Here is a 7,967-nt window from a genome sequence, read left to right as displayed (position 1 = left end):
TTTTTTACAAAACTAAGACAAAGAAAGGGACAAGAAGGGAGAAGATAAACCTTTCGAAAACATGTCCTTTTCCCCACTTAAGCAAAAGCAATTTGACTCGTGCGTTGTGTTTCTTCCCAATGAGAAAATGCCAATAGAGTTTAATTGCAATTAACTAATTTAGTGGGAAGTTAAAAAATAAAACCGTCTACATATCCAATACAAATGATTCATATTCCAATTGGCCAAACAATTTATTGCAGCCCAGTTAACAAGGTAAACCATTATTAAATTTTATTTTTTCCATTTTAAAACCGTTACATATGAATAAAATTATGAACAAACAAAAAAAAACCCAAGCTTGAAAAAGTCAGCAAAGCACATTGAGCTTGGGGGCTACGATACTTGCCATTAAGCACAGAGGTATAACTGCACAGAGTAAGCTCAACTTGCTAAACTATGTTTTCTAAGTCAAGCTTGGAGGCTATGTACTGTATCCCTAAATCATCGGATGAACCAAGTTATACCTCGGCACATTAAACTATATTCAAAAATTAAAACAATTCTATCCTAACAAACCATTCCCCCATGATCTCACCTCAAAGTCGGTCACGAAGATCTTGGCTCGAGTCGATAACTCATTCAATACCAACTATTCTATAAATAAGGAACAAGGCCGACGATGGACACCAGATCATTCAACAACACAACCTCACTGATTATACACCCATTTTTTCTCAAGTGATTCTTTACTGATTTGAGCATCGGAGTCCTTTTTGTAGGAACCACGCTTGAGTCTGAGTTCACGAGGATATTCCGAGTCCAAATTAAACTATCATACGTTTTGGACCATATATTACAAGAAAGTTTTAGAATAGTGACCGATTTTAGTAACCGAAAAAATTGGTTGCTAATAGCAACTAATTTAGCAACCAATATAGCATTTCAAGGAGCAGAAAAAATGTTGGTCGCTAAATTACAATTAGCGACCAATTTTAGTGACCAAAGAAATTGGTCACTAATAGTGACAAATTTAACGACCGATAAGGTTTTTATACGAGTCACATAAAGTTGGTCGCTAAAATCGGTCGCTGTTTTTTAACTTAGCGACCGAATTAGCAACCGAAATGAGAAAGTAATGCTTGTGATTGTTGGTCACAAAATCGGTCGCTATTTTTTAATTTAGCGACCGATTTTGCAACTAATAGAGAAATAAGCTAAAAAAGATTGGTTGCTAACTCGGTCGCTAAGCTAATGGTTGCTAAATCGGTTGCTAATGATTAAGATAGCGACCGTGATATAATAACGTTATAACTAATCAGTCGCTAAATCGGCTGTTAATTTAAAATATTTACTGAATTACTCTACTCACCCTTACCAGTCACCATTCTCATCTTCTCAAATAGTTACAGAGCTACACTTCTCCCCTTCAAACATTCGTCGTCTTCTCCAATCTCGATGTTGTCGCCATCGTCTTCTGGACTCGCAGTCGTCATAGTCATCTTCTCTATCCTCGATGCCATTGTCTTTTGGACTCAACATCTCGTGGTGCTTTCTCTCGCTTCTACAGCGACAAAGGTAGGGTTCTCAGCGAAGAGGAGTAGGCCAAAGAGAACGTCTACATCAAGGTATCTCTCCCATTTCCTTTCCCTTTCTCTTTCTCCTTCTCATTCTTCGAAGCCCGATTCCGATGATTTTTTTTTGGTGCAGAAATAGGAGAGAGAGAGAGAGAGAGAGAGAGAGAGAGAGAGAGAGAGAGAGAGAAGCAGCAAGCTAAGAAGGAAAAGGCAGAGATGGACAAAAACGATTCTGACAAAGTATTTGATTTTTATTCTTGTCATCAGTGTTTTAGAGTTTCAATTTCGCTATTCTAATGTCTAAACATCAACTCTGTGTTTTCATGATTTGATAAATTTCTTCTCACTGAATTAATAATTTAGGTTTTAAATCTATTAATTAAGACATTGGTTTCTGAAAAATATTTTAGATCTTAGAATTAAATCAAGCATTGTATGGTTTGCATTCCAATTCGTGAATCTTCGGTCGAAAAGTTCAACGATTGTTGGTATATTTAAACTAAGCTTATTGTAACACCCCGTTACCCTAAGGCCTAAGCCTTACCTCTAGCCGTAACGCGAAGGATAACAAGGCGTCACAATAGTTCTAAAGCTCATACATTAATAAATATATGAAGAAATAATAATACTAGGAGCCCGATGAAGGAATAAGGTTCAAAATCACATAAAGCGGATTTACAAAAGGGGAAGCGTTTACACACGATAACCAGAATCGTAAGACACAAGATACAACATGAGACTTACTAATAATAGTCAAGATAGATATATATAAGTAAGATAAACAAGGAATTCCAGTCATAGCCCGTGGAGTTTAGGCCAACTAGTTACATACAAAAAGTACAGAGTTTTCAAATTAAAACAACTTATACAACTTATCTCTCAAAGTAAGCCTCTAAGGCAATAGAGTATAATAACCAAAAGTGAGAGAACTACAACATTTGAACCAAAATACAAACATAACAAAAGATCCTCCGCTCTGTCACCATCCGCAAACTCACCGAGGTGGGTTGCGACCTGTATCTGAAAACAACAACAACATATGGTATGAGAACCGAAAGTTTTCAGTATGGTAACGATGCCCAATATATAATATATAAAATTCCAACATGCCAAAGGGAAACTTAGAACTTCGCATCACAGATATTCAAACTTAACAAAAATAAATAATGTAAACCAAGCACCATAAACAGGGTTACTAAACTTAGTGGGATTTCTAGCTAATACTAATCGCACCGCTGTATCCCACAGCCTTCACCAACCTAACCTCCGTGCGATCCCATTACCACCGCCTACCTAACCTCTTCAGCACCAGACAAAAACAGATAATGCAAGAACACTTGTTTGCAATTCCTAGGGAGAACGACCCGAGGTTCAATACTTCGGTTTATAAATTTAGGGGTTTGTTACTTGTGATAACCAAATTTTTGCATGAAAGGATTATTGTTGGTTTAGAAGCTATACTTTACAACGAGACTTCAATTGTGAATTCTAGACCACACAAAAATCTAATCATCAAAATGGCGCCGTTGCCGGGGAATTGCAATGATGTTATGTTATTGGTTATTGTACATATGTGAATATTGTGAATAGTTTGCTTGTTTGATTTAGTAGCTAGATTTTATTTCCTTGTTTTTTGTGCCTTTTATTTTTTGTCTTTGCTATCATGAATTCTCACTTTGGCTATGAGTTTGGTTCTAATTGTGTTGTAGGAAATGTGAACTTCAATGACCACATGTATCAAGGATGGAACACTTCAAGATGGGAGGAGCCTCAAGGAATTGATCACTCCTATTGGCAACAACCTCTGGATACTTATAGGTATAACCACCATCCTAATGCATGTCAATTTGATGGCTATGGTGACTCTTTTTGTGATAATCAAGTACCACCACCATATGCCTATGAACCTTATCCTCAACATGACTACCAACCATACTCACAAGCCTTTCCATACCAAACATCTTCCTATGATCCATATCCATCATATAACCAATAACCCATACCACATCCTTATGACCATTATGAGCAAGAACCTTTGAAACCACCACAACCTTATCATGACTACTATGAAGAACCACCTCAATACTCACCATCTTCATATTCCTACCAAGAAGAACCACCTTCCTACTATGACCCCTTTCTCCAAAATAATGAACCTTCCTACCCACCCCAAGCCACAATAGATGATTCTCTTACCTTGCTACTTCAAGGCCAAGCGAATATGCAAAGGAACACCCTAGAGTTTGTGACTAACTTGACCAAGGTAGTGCATACTTTAGCCTTCCAATGCTTGAATACTCAAGGTGCTTCCGTGGCCACATATGAAAAAGCAAAAGAAGAGCAAAGTATGAAGGAGAAATTGGAAAATCCAGTGGAGAAGAAGGAAGAGTCAAATTTTATGTTGGAACAATTGGAGAAGCCTATGGATATTGAAGAAAAGGAAGAAGTGGTTGAAGATTTAGGAGATGTTGAAAGTCCATGGAAATGTAGCATCATGGAGCACTCTTCCAAGAGGCTTGATATTGATGTTGAGGAGGGTGCGCAACCTCCAAGGCATATCATAGTTGGAGACTTGGAAGAGGTCCATCAAGAGATGGATTCAATCATGGATGAATTTCTATCTACAATTGAATCCTTTCCCATTGGATATGGAGTTGAAACTATAGAAGAATGTGCACAACCTCATATACCCTTGGTGAGTAATGAGAAAGAGAGTGAATCAGAAGAAAGCTACCAAGAGGAAAAAGTTGGCATGGTGTATATCGAAATTGAAGAATATGAAGAGGTTGATCAAGAGATGGATTCATTCATCAATGAATTCCTATCTAAAATTAAATCACCTCCCATTGAGCAAGAGGTGTATATCGAAATTGAAGAATATGAAGAGGTTGATCAAGAGATGGATTCATTCATCAATGAATTCCTATCCAAAATTGAATCACCTCCCATTAGGCAAGAAATCGAAGTTCTTGAAAACAACACCAAGCCAAGTGATAAAAGGGGAAAGGTTGAAATTGAGAAAGCTTGCGAAGAGGCGGAGATAGTCAAGGAAGAGCACAAAGGAGTGGAGCTTGCAAGATCATTAGGACCACCCTTTCCTAAGTCACCATCCAACACAACATTCAAGTGGGTAAAATTCTTATCCCTAAGCTTTACTTTCTCACTTGAATATGGTTTAATTGAAAATGATGGTCAACTTAGAGCTCTTTGTGGAGTTAAAAGTAGAAGAGAGTTGTGTAGTAGTTGGAAACATCACTCTAAGTTCATGATGGTTGCATGCTCAAAGTTGTATAGTAATAATTGGTGGAAAACCAAATTGCATGGGTCTAGGAAGTTGTTTGGAAGCTTCTTTGAGAATTCTCAGGTCATGCCACCCGGATGGAATAATGATGACCAATTTAAGGATGGGTGTCAAAACAAAGTGTGGGATCCCGGATCACACAAGGGAAATCCAATTTGGGAGCTCATGGTTTATGAAGAACTCCATCAAAGCTTGAAGATATTAAAACTTAAGAATGGAGCTTATTGGAGATTCAAGCATTGGTGGATGTTCAAAGATAGCTTCAAGCACAAGCCTCCTTGATAAGAAGCTCCCCATAAGTCCAACTTAAGGACAATAAATAAAAGTACTAGGTGGGAGACACCCCACCATGGTAAACTCTTTCCATTCTCTTGTAGTTTTGATTAATAAGTGATTTGAGTTGCCATTGTAGGTATTTTTCCTCTTCATGTAGTTTTATCTTAATATCTTGGTTGTTAGTTGCTTAAAGTGCAAGTTATGATTGTTTGCACTTGAAACTTTTTGTTAATTTTGCATTTTAGTTGATCTTGAGTTGTAGGTAGTGTCAGGGAGATTTTTAGCTGTTTATAGTATGTTTCATTAAAAAAATAAATAAAAAATAAAAAAAATAAAAAATAAAAGTGTTCAAGGACGCGTACGCACGCTGTGCGCGTGCGCGTCCCTACGTATATGCAGGCCCATACTCTTTCCAGAGAGTTGGGCCAATGTCGCGCAAAAGCTGGGCCAATTGCATAACTGTGTGTACGCGTGTGCGCACTGCGCGCGTACGCGTCGATACACATTTTCCACCCATCCGCGCGCCTGCGCACATGCCGCGTGCGCGCCGATCCGCTGACGTAGTTCCCATACATATGACCCGAGAGTTGTGCTAACTCTAGGCCAGCACTATGCCTTTGGCCCAACCTCACCCACGCGTGCGCGCACCTGGCGTGCACGCGCCTTTAGGCCAAAACTACGCATCGGCGCGTACACGTGAATGACGCGTCCCCACCGGTAAAATAAAAAAAAATAGTTTTTTTCTCCTCTTTCATTTTCTTTTGGTTATCGTATTCGTATACTTCTATTCTTTACATTTCAATTTTGTTTTTATAGCCTGTTTTTACTTTATTTTTTTTCCGAGTTTCTTATTTTAATAATGGTGTTGCATTTTCCTACTCAATTGTTGAGAATTTCTTGCATTATTTTGGTGCCTCTTGACTTGTTTGATATTGTTGGGTGATGAAACTTTTAAATCAATGCTTCATCTTGTATGACTCTTGTGTCTTTGTGCATTGATATGAGCTCATATTGTCTTTCATGACCCACTCTTTCTTATTTGAACTTGATGCTCAATGTGCTCTTCATGCTTTGACTCTACTCTTGCATCAAGTATTAGTTGATATGCCCTTTGCCTATATTGCTTTCTCACTTACATGCGTAGCTAACATGTAGTGAGCACCTTACTCTTATTTGGCATTAGCCCCCGCCTATGTTCTATTTGCTTTGATATCTTTGTTATAGGCTTAATTCTTCTTTCCTTTTCTTTCCTTTTAGGTTGGCCACCAAGAAGGGAGAAAGGAAAAGCTTCGAAGTGGGGCAATGAACAAGTCATCTGCACAACCTTTCGAAGAAGCTCATCAGTTGTTTCAACCCATCCACATTTCTCTTCTTTGCATGCACCGAGGACGGTGCAATCTTCAAGTGTGGGGAGGTCGTCCGACCGATCTCCGTGGGTACCAATTTTCCAACACCAATTCTTAGTTTTCTTTATTAGATTAGTTATTGCATTGCATGTTAGATTGCATGTTAGTTAGAATTTGTACATACTTTGCCATTTCTTTTTATGATTAGGACTACTTGGTTATGGTGATGATTTCTTTTCCAAAAAGATTGTTTTAGGGCACCCTACCAATTTGAAAAATTTTTGTGTTGAACTTGCTTGAAAGAATTTATTTTGGAACATGATTTTTGAGCTAAGAACACAAGCTTGTGAGATTTGATCCTAATAGTGTGGTTACATCTTATAACCACTTATTTTCCCCTTCTTGTGTGCAATTGTTCTCTTTCTATGATTGTGATATTTGATTTGTTTGATTCTTTATGTCTATTATTTTGTGTATTCATGCATTTATATGATTGAGGCCATCATTTCATTAGCTCACTTACCCAAATTGCCTACCTTTTATCTTCCATTGTTAGCCAATTTGAGCCTACGCTTAACCCACTTGTTCTTAATTTTAGCACATTACAAGCCTTAAAGCGGAAAACAATAAATGTCCTTTATTTGGATCTTTGATTAGCTTAGGCTAGTGAATGTGAGTATCATTCAAGTGTGGGAAACTTGGGACATTGTTTGAATAAAAGGGTAGTTTTGTATTTTTTGTTGTAAATATTGGGAAATGGGTACATGCTCATGTGTTAATTAAATGTAAAACCATATGCATTGATACTTTTATATATACTTTATTGCAAAAAGAAAAAAATGAGAAAATAAAAAGAAAAAATATATGTAGATATCAAAAGAAAAAAAAAACGAAAAAAAAATAGAAAGAGAAGAAAAAGAAAAGAAAAGTAATAAAAAGGGGACAAAATGCCCCAAAGGAAGCTCAATAAAATCAATGCATATGTGTTGTGATAAAAAGAAAGAATACATGAGTATGTGAAAAAGTGAATAATGGGTAGTTAGGTTTGTTTAGAATTGTATATGTTGCTATATAGGTTAGGTGGAAAGTTTAAGGTAATCAAAGATTCAAATTTCAAGTCCACTCGACCAAATATGCATCCTACCTTAACCCTAACCCCATTACAACCTAAAGAAAAGACCTCATGATACTTGTATGCATGCATGAAATATATGTTGATTGTTAGATGAAAAATAAATCTTGGAAAGCATGATTAGGGGAGAATTGAGAGAATCAACCCTATACACTTGAGCGACTAGAGTGCAAACACTTCTGGTGAGGGTTCGATGCTCAATTCCGTGATTCCCGGCTTTCATGAGCTTTCTTCTTGCAAGTCTACTTGAACTTCATCTTGATATTTGAATTGGTAGGATTCATGAATCGTTATAGGATCTTAGCCCTACCCGTTTATACATGCTCTTGGAGGATTGATTTATTTTTAACCAAGTA

This window comes from Arachis ipaensis, chromosome B06 (genome assembly GCF_000816755.2).
Source record: "Arachis ipaensis cultivar K30076 chromosome B06, Araip1.1, whole genome shotgun sequence".
NCBI lineage: Eukaryota > Viridiplantae > Streptophyta > Magnoliopsida > Fabales > Fabaceae > Arachis > Arachis ipaensis.
The sequence above is the reverse complement of the archived record's forward strand: the minus strand, read 5'-3'. Positions refer to the sequence as shown.